The sequence below is a fragment of the Hyperolius riggenbachi genome, chromosome 1 (genome assembly GCF_040937935.1).
Source record: "Hyperolius riggenbachi isolate aHypRig1 chromosome 1, aHypRig1.pri, whole genome shotgun sequence".
Lineage (NCBI taxonomy): Eukaryota > Metazoa > Chordata > Amphibia > Anura > Hyperoliidae > Hyperolius > Hyperolius riggenbachi.
Window position 1 is genome coordinate 243,283,955 of NC_090646.1, and position 12,252 is coordinate 243,296,206.

Sequence of the window (12,252 nt, forward strand, 5' to 3'; positions counted from 1 at the left end):
CTGGCTCTTTCTTCAAGCAGTTTTGGAACATTGTGTTTGTACCGTGGATCCAGAAGGGTATAAACCCAGTAATTGGTGTTGTCCAGAATGCGCACAATGCGTGGGTCGCGTTCAATGCAGTCCTAGGCCGAAGAGGTCATAGCCTAGGGTCACAAAACCTGTTTATTGGGCAATTTCAATGGTGGCGAGTCTGACGTACATAAATCGCAGCAATGGCCGTTAGCAACGTCTGAATCTCACGAAATGTCTCATGCAGGTAGAAGACATATTGTTAGACTTGGGCTCCAAAGATGGGTTCCCTACATCTCTGCAAACCAGAGTTACAGGGCTCCAAATTTGGTAAAATCCCCCATAGGCTTTCATTGGGCCTCCTATTTACAGTTCCAAAATCTCACATCTTTTCAAAGGGCAATTACTCAGCAGTGGCAAATTTTCTAGCATTGTAGGGACCCTTAGGGGGAACATGACTGGTGAGTTTCGGGCCCCTAGGCCGAATAGGTCATAGCCTAGGGTCACAAAAACCTGTTTATTGGGGCTATTTCAATGGTAGTGATGGTGACGTACATAAATCGCAGCAATGGCCGTTAGCAAAGTCTGAATCTCACGAAATGTCTCATGCAGGTAGAAGACATATTGTTAGACTTGGATTCCAAAGATGGGGTCCCTACATCTCTGCAAACCAGAGTTACAGGGGTCCAAAATTGGTAAAATCCCCCATAGGATTTCATTGGCTCCCTATTTCACTTTCCAAAATCTCACATCTTTTCAAAGGGCAATGGCTCAGCAGTACCAAATTTTCTAGCATTGTAGGGACCCTTAGGGGGAACATGACTGGTGAGTTTCGGGCCCCTAGGCCGAAGAGGTCATAGCCTAGGGTCACAAAAACCTGTTTATTGGGGCTATTTCAATGGTAGTGATGGTGACGTACATAAATCGCAGCAATGGCCGTTAGCAAAGTCTGAATCTCACGAAATGTCTCATGCAGGTAGAAGACATATTGTTAGACTTGGATTCCAAAGATGGGGTCCCTACATCTCTGCAAACCGGAGTTACAGGGGTCCAAAATTGGTAAAATCCCCCATAGGATTTCATTGGCTCCCTATTTCACTTTCCAAAATCTCACATCTTTTCAAAGGGCAATGGCTCAGCAGTACCACATTTTCTAGCATTGTAGGGACCCTTAGGGGGAACATGACTGGTGAGTTTCGGGCCCCTAGGCCGAAGAGGTCATAGCCTAGGGTCACAAAAACCTGTTTATTTGGGCTATTTCAATGGTAGTGATGGTGGCGTACATAAATCTCAGCCATGGCCGTTAGCAAAATCTGAATCTCACGAAATGTCTCATGCAGGTAGAAGACATATTGTTAGACTTGGATTCCAAAGATGGGGTCCCTACATCTCTGCAAACCAGAGTTACAGGGGTCCAAAATTGGTAAAATCCCCCATAGGCTTTCATTGGGCCTCCTATTTACCGTTCCAAAATCTCACACCATTTCAAAGGGCAATGGCTCAGCAGTGGCAAAACTCACCAGTCATGATCCCCCTAAGGGTCCCTACAATGCTAGAAAATTTGGTACTGCTGAGCCATTGCCCTTTGAAAAGATGTGAGATTTTGGAAAGTGAAATAGGGAGCCAATGAAATCCTATGGGGGATTTTACCAATTTTGGACCCCTGTAACTCTGGTTTGCAGAGATGTAGGGACCCCATCTTTGGAATCCAAGTCTAACAATATGTCTTCTACCTGCATGAGACATTTCGTGAGATTCAGACTTTGCTAACGGCCATTGCTGCGATTTATGTACGTCACCATCACTACCATTGAAATAGCCCCAATAAACAGGTTTTTGTGACCCTAGGCTATGACCTCTTCGGCCTAGGGGCCCGAAACTCACCAGTCATGTTCCCCCTAAGGGTCCCTACAATGCTAGAAAATTTGGTACTGCTGAGCCATTGCCCTTTGAAAAGATGTGAGATTTTGGAAAGTGAAATAGGGAGCCAATGAAATCCTATGGGGGATTTTACCAATTTTGGACCCCTGTAACTCTGGTTTGCAGAGATGTAGGGACCCCATCTTTGGAATCCAAGTCTAACAATATGTCTTCTACCTGCATGAGACATTTCGTGAGATTCAGACTTTGCTAACGGCCATTGCTGCGATTTATGTACGTCACCATCACTACCATTGAAATAGCCCCAATAAACAGGTTTTTGTGACCCTAGGCTATGACCTCTTCTGCCTAGGGGCCCGAAACTCACCAGTCATGTTCCCCCTAAGGGTCCCTACAATGCTAGAAAATTTGGTACTGCTGAGTAATTGCCCTTTGAAAAGATGTGAGATTTTGGAACTGTAAATAGGAGGCCCAATGAAAGCCTATGGGGGATTTTACCAAATTTGGAGCCCTGTAACTCTGGTTTGCAGAGATGTAGGGAACCCATCTTTGGAGCCCAAGTCTAACAATATGTCTTCTACCTGCATGAGACATTTCGTGAGATTCAGACGTTGCTAACGACCATTGCTGCGATTTATGTACGTCAGACTCGCCACCATTGAAATTGCCCAATAAACAGGTTTTGTGACCCTAGGCTATGACCTCTTCGGCCTTGGACTGCATTGAACGCGACCCACGCATTGTGCGCATTCTGGACAACACCAATTACTGGGTTTATACCCTTCTGGATCCACGGTACAAACACAATGTTCCAAAACTGCTTGAAGAAAGAGCCAGACAGGTCAAAATGGAAGAATACCAGCAGGCCCTTGTGGAGACTTTAGAGAGGAGATTGACATCCTCCCCCTCCTCTAGCCAGTTGTACGCCGACAGACTGACTTCCGCAAACCCAGGACGACCAGGAGGGCAGCAAACAACACAAGCCGCAGCTAGTGCCCAAAAGGGAATGGTATCGGCAGTGTCCTTGGAGTGGGAAAATTTTCTGACACCCATGCAGCAGCACACAGAACAGCAAGCGTGCAGATCCACCTCCAACACCGATCGCCTGGAGAAGATGGTCAAGGACTACATGTCAGATGGCGTAGCTGTGTTGAACAATCCATCTGCACCCTTCAACTATTGGGTATCGAAGCTAGACACCTGGCACAAACTGGCAATGTACGCAATAGAGGTGCTGGCTTGCCCGGCAGCCAGCGTTATGTCGGAACGCTGTTTCAGTGCTGCCGGAGGCATCGTCACAGATCGGCGGCGTATCCGCCTCTCCACAGAAAATGCAGACCGTCTGACTCAAATTAAAATGAATCAATCCTGGATTGGAAACGACTACGCAACACTCCCGGACCCCAACCAAGTAACATGAACAATGAACATCTGTGATGGGTTAGCGTTTCCGGTCCCTGTTTATTGAACCTCTCATCTGTATTACATTTATGACTGCATGGCGACAAAATGCAAATTGCTATCCGCACGCTTCTTGTCCTCATGCAAGGCCTGGGTTGTTGTGTCTCAAAGCGTGGCCTTCTCCTCCTGCGCCACCCTCCTCTTGTTCCATCACGTGTGCTGCTGCTGGGTTAGCGTTACCGGTCCCTTTTCCTGGAACCTCTTATATGTATTACATTTATGACTGCATGCCGACAAAAAGCATGTTACCTGTGCAAAGAAAACAGACATTTCCCGCATTTAAAAGACAGTTTTCCCTTTGAAACTTTAAAATCGATTTTCTCAAAAACTATAAGCTCTTTTTGCTAAATTTTTTTTCCTCTTGTACCCACTCCCAAGGTGCACATACCCTGTAAATTTGGGTTATGTAGCATGTAAGGAGGCTTTACAAAGCACGAAAGTTCGGGTCCCCATTGACTTCCATTATGTTCGGAGTTCGGCCATGTTCGGCCCGAACCCGAACATCTAGATGTTCGCCCAACACTACACGTGACCCGTTCGGCCAATCACAGCGCTAGCCGAACGTTCGGGTAACGTTCGGCCATGCGCTCTTAGTTCGGCCATATGGCCGAACAGTTTGGCCGAACACCATCAGGTGTTCGGCCGAACCCGAACATCACCCGAACAGGGTGATGTTCTGCAGAACCCGAACAGTGGCGAACACTGTTCGCCCAACACTACACACTTGCAACCTATATGTAAAAACAGCATACAACAAGCCTCAGCAACAAGCTTCTATTAGGAGCATAAAGATCACAAACATAACGTGCTCTGGGTGGAGCCTTTTCTCATCTGAGAAAGGGCTCTATCCAAAGCCTTGCATTTCTGGTCTTAAAGAGAACCCAGGAGGTGAGGGGGGGGGGGAGGGATATGTATATATTTTCATTGTTAACAGTGAATCATTTGATGACATGATTATACATAGCCCTTGTTCTGGGAGCCGTATGTGCAAACTGTCTTAAAAAAAAAGAAAGAGCCCCTAAAACATAAAAATGTAAAACGTAAAAAGACACATTGCCTGAATCAGCTTGTGTTCCTGTTTCAAGCGCTCAGCTTCCTGCCACTGACAACCATTCCGCCTGCCCACTGGGTCCCTGGAAAGATTGCAGTACTACTTTCCAAAATGGCCGCCACCCCAGAAGTAATTCCGGGTCAAGGCTCATGCTTTAGAGTAGTGCACAAGAGCTCCAGGTATGCTCAGTAGGCCCTCTCATGCACAGCAGCAACTCAGGAGTGAGCACATGGGGTGGAGGAGAGGCATAAGGAAAGGCAGGCAAGAGCAGTGAAGGGGCATTTCAGATGCCGAAGTGGCCTTGGTGCTTCAAAGGAAGCCTCTTCTGATGCTAATCTGCTGACAAGCTGCTTGTCAGAAATTTTGGTGGGTAAGTGTAGCGGCTAGGAAGAATGAAACCACAACAGAAAGGACACAGTGGTATGCCATTAACTAAGTAACATGCCTCTGTGTCAGAATTACTATGCAAAGTATGCCTTGGGTACACTTTAATGCTCCTAATACAAGTTTGTTGCTAAAACTTGCTGTATGCCTTGACTTTTTTCATACTTGGAATCCATAAAGACACACTAAATTGCACACTGCAATTCAGAAACCATGCTTTATTGTTTCATCATAAAGTAATAACACTGTCTGACCATTTAAGACCTTTTTTTACCTGGTCACTCATGTGCTTCCAATCCTGTTTACTACATCAATTGATGGAGTCTAAATTTTTATTGGATCTTTTTCCGATTCTAATCTAAGTTTTAAATGTCACATAGTGGATTATCACCTTAAGATTTTTCACTAGTTCACTTTAACTCCAGAAGGAGATTTTTTATTTCCAATCAGTGGAATGAATAGATCTCTAGCAGAGGTAGTATTGAATAACTACTCATCTGTATCCATGACCTTTTTTTTGTAACATAGTCACAGTGACCAGTCAGAGAACACAAAGAGAGTGTACCACTTAATTTACTCTTCTCTTTTCTGTTGTAATAAGTAATGTGTTAACAAAACACAAATGTTGAAAAAAAGGTGGCATAAAAATGAGCTGTGAAAAGATACTTTTTTTCATTTTACTTTATTGTGTCATTTAATTTAGTTTTTCCTACTTTTTACCTGTTTTTCAATATAGCTGATTCGCTCAGCCCCCTCGTATTGATATATCAGAAAGAACCAGACCAATATTTCCACAGTTTAATAAAAATGCAGCCTTTTTTTAGCTGTAATTTCTTCTACGGTAATTGGTTTCTGTGAACAACAAGTGCCTCTTTCAGTGGGTACATAGCAATTCTCTTTTCCAGACCCTCATTTATTGTCCAACAGCATTAGCTGTGTCCCCTGTAATGGAACCATAATTACTTCCCATACTCAGGAAGAGCTTCTTCTGACTAACAGTGTTTTTGAGCGAAAGAGACCTTAGCAAAGAAGTTCTGTCTTTGAAAAATGAAATAATACATATAAATGGAAACATTGAAGTATGTTTCTGCTGAGAAAATACAAGATTTTATTGTATTCGATACCATGAAACATATTTTTATGTCAGTCATCAGTATACATTTATTTCAATATCTACAGTACATTACATTGACCTTCTTTAATTCCCATTAAATTTGAACTTTTGCATAAAAGCTAAATACATAATTGAAATACATATATGTGAACACTTGTAGCTGCTGGTATATTTGATATTCTATTCAACCACCTAATAATTTCTCAGTTTTTCTGCTGCCTTTCAGTAGTGCCATACATGTGACCAAATTCTAATTAGAAAATAAGGAGGCTTCAACAGACATATATATTGGTTCTTTATTGAGCTCTTCTTATTATTTGTGTGACCAGGTTAACAAACTCTTAACTACCTAAATACAACAGTCTGATACGATCATTGTGGGACATCACCAGCTCTTTGTCCCCTCTTTCATTACTTAAAAAACAACATGTACACTTGGCTGAGCTTTCCATGTATGTCTGCTGCAGTTACTGGTTAAAAGGTAAGATAATAGGCAGATTGTGCTTTCCATGTTCTGCCACCATGAGAAGAAAAAGCAGTCAGGTGGAAAGTGGGCACATTGCTTGGCATATTATATGTACCACTTGTAGTGGAAGTTGCATTTTAACAGAATGGTTGTAAGGCCCATATACCAGTATTGTACTCAGTGTTTATGTTAGTCAGTGTTAAGTCTTAGATTACCTTTTACAAAAGGTGTTTCCATTGTTTCCTACACATGGCCGAGTATTTATATAGGGAATTCACCAGTTAAAGTGCAGCACCCAAACCCTATTGGATAGAAAACCTATTGAGATGATAGGTGCTATCAGGCTGTGAACAAGAAAATAAAGGTACCATCTTCTTAGTAGTTATGATCTCTATTGTATCAAAATTAACATTATTAACATTACATTATTAACATTAATCAGCTAAAAATGCAGAGCTCCTTTTTCTGGTTGAATCTTTTATTGAACATCGTGAAAGCATAACAAACTAAACGCAGAGCTCATTTTTCAAGCTAGTCCATATGTTCGCAAATCAGACAGAGCAGAGGCTTTCTATAACTGGATTTAGTGACTTTGGTAAGGGAAAATCAATATCCTGTGCTTATATAGAGCTGCTCACAAATATTTTTGAATTAATTTGATGATACACTATACATATCATTGTAACTCCTAGAATTGGTGTTCCGGGTTGTGGGATATTTTGGTTTTCACACAGATGTCCTTACTTGAGGGCAACAAGCAATTAGGATAACTGTATGGTCAATAAAGAGTAGGAAAACTGTTTAGTTTTTTTTCATGACAGTCTCTTAGTCACACATTACTATTATGTATTATTATTAATGATTTAGAAAGCGCCAACATATTCTGTGGCACTGTACAAAGTAAAAAAACAAACAAGGGGTGCATAATGATACATACAATGATATACATCAAATATGGACACTGGTACAAAACACATAAATGGTGATTACAATGACAGATGTAACATGATGAATAAAATGTATAACAGAGTGCAAGCTCTGAAACAAATTCCAAGACACAAAAGGCTTAGAGAGCCCTGTCTTTGTGAGTTTACAATCTAATGGAATGGGGGGAAACAAGAGGTGGGGAAGTGTGCAGTATACATACAGGCAGTACGTTTTAGGGTATCTAGTAAGGATTAAAACTTGATGAGAGGTCGAAGGGGGATGGCCTAAGTTAGAGCATATGCTTGTTGGAAAAATGACAGTCACACATAAGATACGGTCTTGAATCACTAAGTAATATCATATGAGCTTCAAACACAAGTGAGCAATTTGGGGAGGGGGAGAAGCTCTACCACTGCTATGGACTTTACCAGCATATATAGTGGGTTTGGTTCAGCCTGTGCATTCATCAGTACTGCAGATCCAGACACATACTGTGTCTTTTAATTAGCTGACTAGCTGTGTTCTGCAGACCAGATTAATTGCAGGTTCTGTTTGGTGAGTTAGCATTGCCTTCCCAATACTGAATGAGATAATCTATGTGATACTTCATGCATAGGCTCTGACTCACTTATCTTTTCTCCTGAGTTTTACTTCTAGAGAAAAGTTTATATTTTATCTACAAAACAACCTTTCAGCACCTAGCAACTGAAAAAGTAAAAGTAAAACAGATAGGTAAAACTTATTTTGAGTGTTTTCTTCTCTCTAGGAGATTCTAGGACAAGGCTTTTTATTAATAAGGTGTAATAACATCTGGGAGAAAACGCAGAAGAAAACTGAATGTAGGCACACTGGGCTTGATTCACAAAGCGGTGCTAACCTACTTAGCACGTCTAAAGTCTTTAGACGCGCTAACCAGGGTGCTAAGTAGGTTAGCACCGGATTTCTCAATCAGATCGCGTGCTAACTTTGCGCATGTAAAGTTTTACGCGCGCAAAGTTTTACGCGCGCTAAGTCCCATAGGCTTTAATGGGCACTTCGCACGGAGCGCCCTGCGCTCTGTGCAGTACGCGCGTAAAGTTTTATGCGCATAAAGTTTTGCGCGCGTAAAGTTTTATGCGCGAAAAGCTTGTTTAGACGTGCTAAGGGGGTTTTCACAGGCGTGCTAACAGTTAGCACCGCTTTGTGAATCAAGCCCACAGTCTACTAAAGAAAAATCGTATAGTTGCTCAATGTTATGTAGATAAAGTATGGCAGCAAGAATGTTAAAATATGACTTAAAGGTGCTAAGGAGGTTTAGTACATAAATATGATTATTTAACCTTCTTACTTAGTTTTTTATGTGCACAATTTTAAATGATAGTGTGACTCAACTGCAATAAATGTATAAAGCCCTGGCATGCAATAGGAGATACAAAGCTTCCTCTGTGCCGCTAATATCATTTTAGGAAGAGCTTTCAGTAACTTTGCAAATTAAAATAGAAAGATACTAATTCAAAAATGTTTCATTTCAAAATATTTTGTGTTATACTGATATATATATATATATATATATATATATATATATATATATATATATATATATATATATATATATATATATATATTTCTAGGATTGCTTTTTTTACAGAAATCCAATTACACTTTATTGGCTTTATGCCTTTTAGCTAGTAAAAAATGCAATGAAAATTTGTGAGACTATAAAGTAAACTTTTTATACAAACAACTTTTCATGCCGCACGATAGATGCAGCTGTTATTGTAACATGTAGTAGCATTTCAAGTATGTAATTACTTTAATAGCGCCTTAATGACCTTAATTATTTATAAACTGATTATGTGTGTCGCGATTAAGATCATGCATAAAGCTTATCATTACTCTTATAGAGCAAAAACCCAAGGCTTTAGCTCTCACAACTTATTAACAGAAAACCCCATATGATGGAATATTTTATTTGAAGTCTTCTCCTTGAATGTCTATGCATGCTGCAGTTATTTTTTCTTTGGATGTGTTACAGTGAGAGCATTGAAGCTATGATTACCTGTTCAAGATAGCAGCTATACTTAGAAATGAAATCTCGCTATATTTTTTGAGAACTAAATGACAAATTTGCAATCTTATTTTAGCATGTCGGCTCATATCTTATGGCGCCAAGGCATGAATCATGATATATATATGATTTCCTGACTTTTCTTATCTAATAGGCTTTAATAAGACTGGGACCTAGAGCAACCAATCAGATTCAGTTTTTTACTCACCAGCTGTCATCGTCAAGTTTATTTTTTTAATCTGATTGGGTTCTTAGAGGCATTGCTGACAGCTGATGACAGTTTATCCTTCATACACACTGGAGAATGAAGCCAGGCGCCAAACCATCCGCTACTGAGCACAGTCTGTTCTATAATGAATCATCCATTCAATTACAGATGGTACTGCTTTTTTCAATCAATTCATTTAAAAATATCCATTTTATTATAAGTGATACTGCATTTATCAGTTCATTAGATTACAGGGGATCTATGCGATCACAGACTTAAAACGAACGCTTTAATCTGTAATTGCTACAAGAAGCATTGAGTGCTGGGTTGCCATGCTAAAGCCAGAATCAATAATCAATGGTCCAGAATGTGGGACTGGGGAAATGGAGTTCAGTTCAATTAATTTACACTGAATAGTAAAAATCTCCTGGGTCTATACGGCATATACAATATCTATTATCTTCTTGATGAAGCTTGGAATGAACGTTTTAGTTAATAACAGGAACCATAAGTTACTTTTATATCTCAAGGCCCATATATCTTAATACATGTGTAAGTTGCGCATAACTTATGACAAAACAGATGAAGGGGTTTCAAAACATTTTAGGGTTTCCCAGTTAAAATTGTGAATATACTGTATGTAGAAACAGTGATAAGCAAACCGTAACTATTTGAATATCCTACCTGAAGCATACCAGAACTGAAATATGACATGATAAGATAACCACGGGTACATATAGTAACAAGCTTTATTAGAACTTGTTACCAGTTGTTCACTTTTTATTTTCTGCATTGCTGAAGTTATTTTCTGCATGCAAAAACAAATTCTTTTATCTGGCTATGCAATCGGTAAGAATAACGAGTGTGATCTCAAACTTCCAATGTAATCATTTATTTTTGTTAGGAGCTGAGTGAATCAGGCTTTATGTCACACTGGTATGGCTGATGTGCACTATTCACAATCAAAAAGTAACCCTTTATAATAAGAATATGAGGCACCAGGGCAGTTCTATATCTATATATTATTGTTACTTCACATACAGTTTATTATCTCTTGAGTTAAATTTTAGTTCAGGCTTTGCTTTAATCTGGGATTATGTGGTTGTTACTCCTCCTTTCCAAACCTAACCCACCCTTGTATGAGAGAAGGCAAGCACAAATACCTGTAAAATCTTCCCTCACTCTCATTCACATTCTGAAATTTTATCACAGGTGACAACATATTTACTTCTGGCAGGTGATCTCTGTGGAATGTTTGGTTACTGAGAGTTCTGAAGCCAGTACTAAATATAATTATTCTCCCAGAGTCCTCGGGGGTATTTTGCATAGTTAATCAGCCCTAGGCTAACCATCATTGGGAGGGAATGAATACATTCAATAAAAAGCAATATATAGATATAGGACGTGTTTCTAATTCTAAAACCTGGGAAATTACTGTAAAAGTGGGTATCCTGAACATTTTGCTGCATTTTCCTTTATTTCAATAAAATACCTCTTAAATCTGATAGTTTTCCATAAATATTTTTCCATAACACAATTTCATCACATCGTTTCACTATATTTTATACTGACATGGTCTAATTGGCATAAATACATCCATAAATCATTTTAAGAAGAAGATAATCTCTCTTTTTTATATAAACTCTCTTTTTTGTATAATGCTGAAGATCACGGGCATGCTCTGAAACAAATGGAAGTGTAAACAAATTTCCTGTAAATAGCGTTTTACTTTGGAATGAATGTAGGACTTTAGTGTGATCATCAAGCATGACAAATATCTTCCACAAAATTCACAATGACGCTATTTTATGAAGACAAGTACAAAGAAAACTATAACAATAGCAGAACAGCTGCCCAGAGCAAACAATCAAGTTTCCATGCCTAAATAAGACGAGGATTCTGATAACCTAGTTTGGCCAACTGCTAAACATTTGCTGCCATTTTCTTTGCACTTGGTTAACCTATTTTGGTTCCTGGACGTAGAAACTACGTCCAGGAACCATGCATGCTGCCGCGCGCTCCCGTGGCCGATCGCGCGCGTGCACACGCGCTCCCGGCCCGCGGTTTGTTAGCCAGGCAATCAGTGTATCGGGCTATGGTGCCCGATCACTGATTCCTCTCCCCCGCTGAAAAAGCGACAGCTTCTCTCGGAAGCTTTGCTTTTTCTGGCTGTAACGTACCCCATATGTCGCTCTAAGTGTGTGTTACGCTTAGAGTGACGTCATGTAAACAAACTCATGGCCGCCATCTTGTGGCCAAAAAGTAAAACTACAACTAAAAGTAAAAAATGTTTTATTCAAACACACATTTACATTATAAATCACATGTTTACATCCCACCCTCCCAAAACTACCCAAATAAAATGTTTAATATAAAAAAAAAGAAACATTACAATAAAAACAAAAAAAACATGTAAAAATTTACATAAGGGTCTAAACTTTTTAAATATCAATGTAAAGATGAAATACTTCTATATTTTTTTATTTTAAACTTGTAAATAGTGATAGATGCAAAACGGAAAAAATGCACCTTTATTTCCAAATAAAATATTGTCGCCATACATTGTGATAGGGACATAATTTTAACGGTGTAATAACCGGGACATATGGGCAAATACAATACGTGAGTTTTAATTATGGAGGCATGTATTATTTTAAAACTATAATGGCTGAAAACTGAGAAATAATGATTTTTTTCCGTTTTT

The 12,252-nt window shown here is 39.7% G+C and overlaps 1 protein-coding gene across 1 annotated transcript in view; it reads left to right on the forward strand.

The window, feature by feature from the left end:
* The window catches only part of STPG2 (sperm tail PG-rich repeat containing 2), a 1,022,085-nt gene that overhangs the window by 972,139 nt on the left and 37,694 nt on the right, over positions 1 to 12,252 (forward strand). The gene's annotated exons all lie outside the window — the stretch shown is intronic.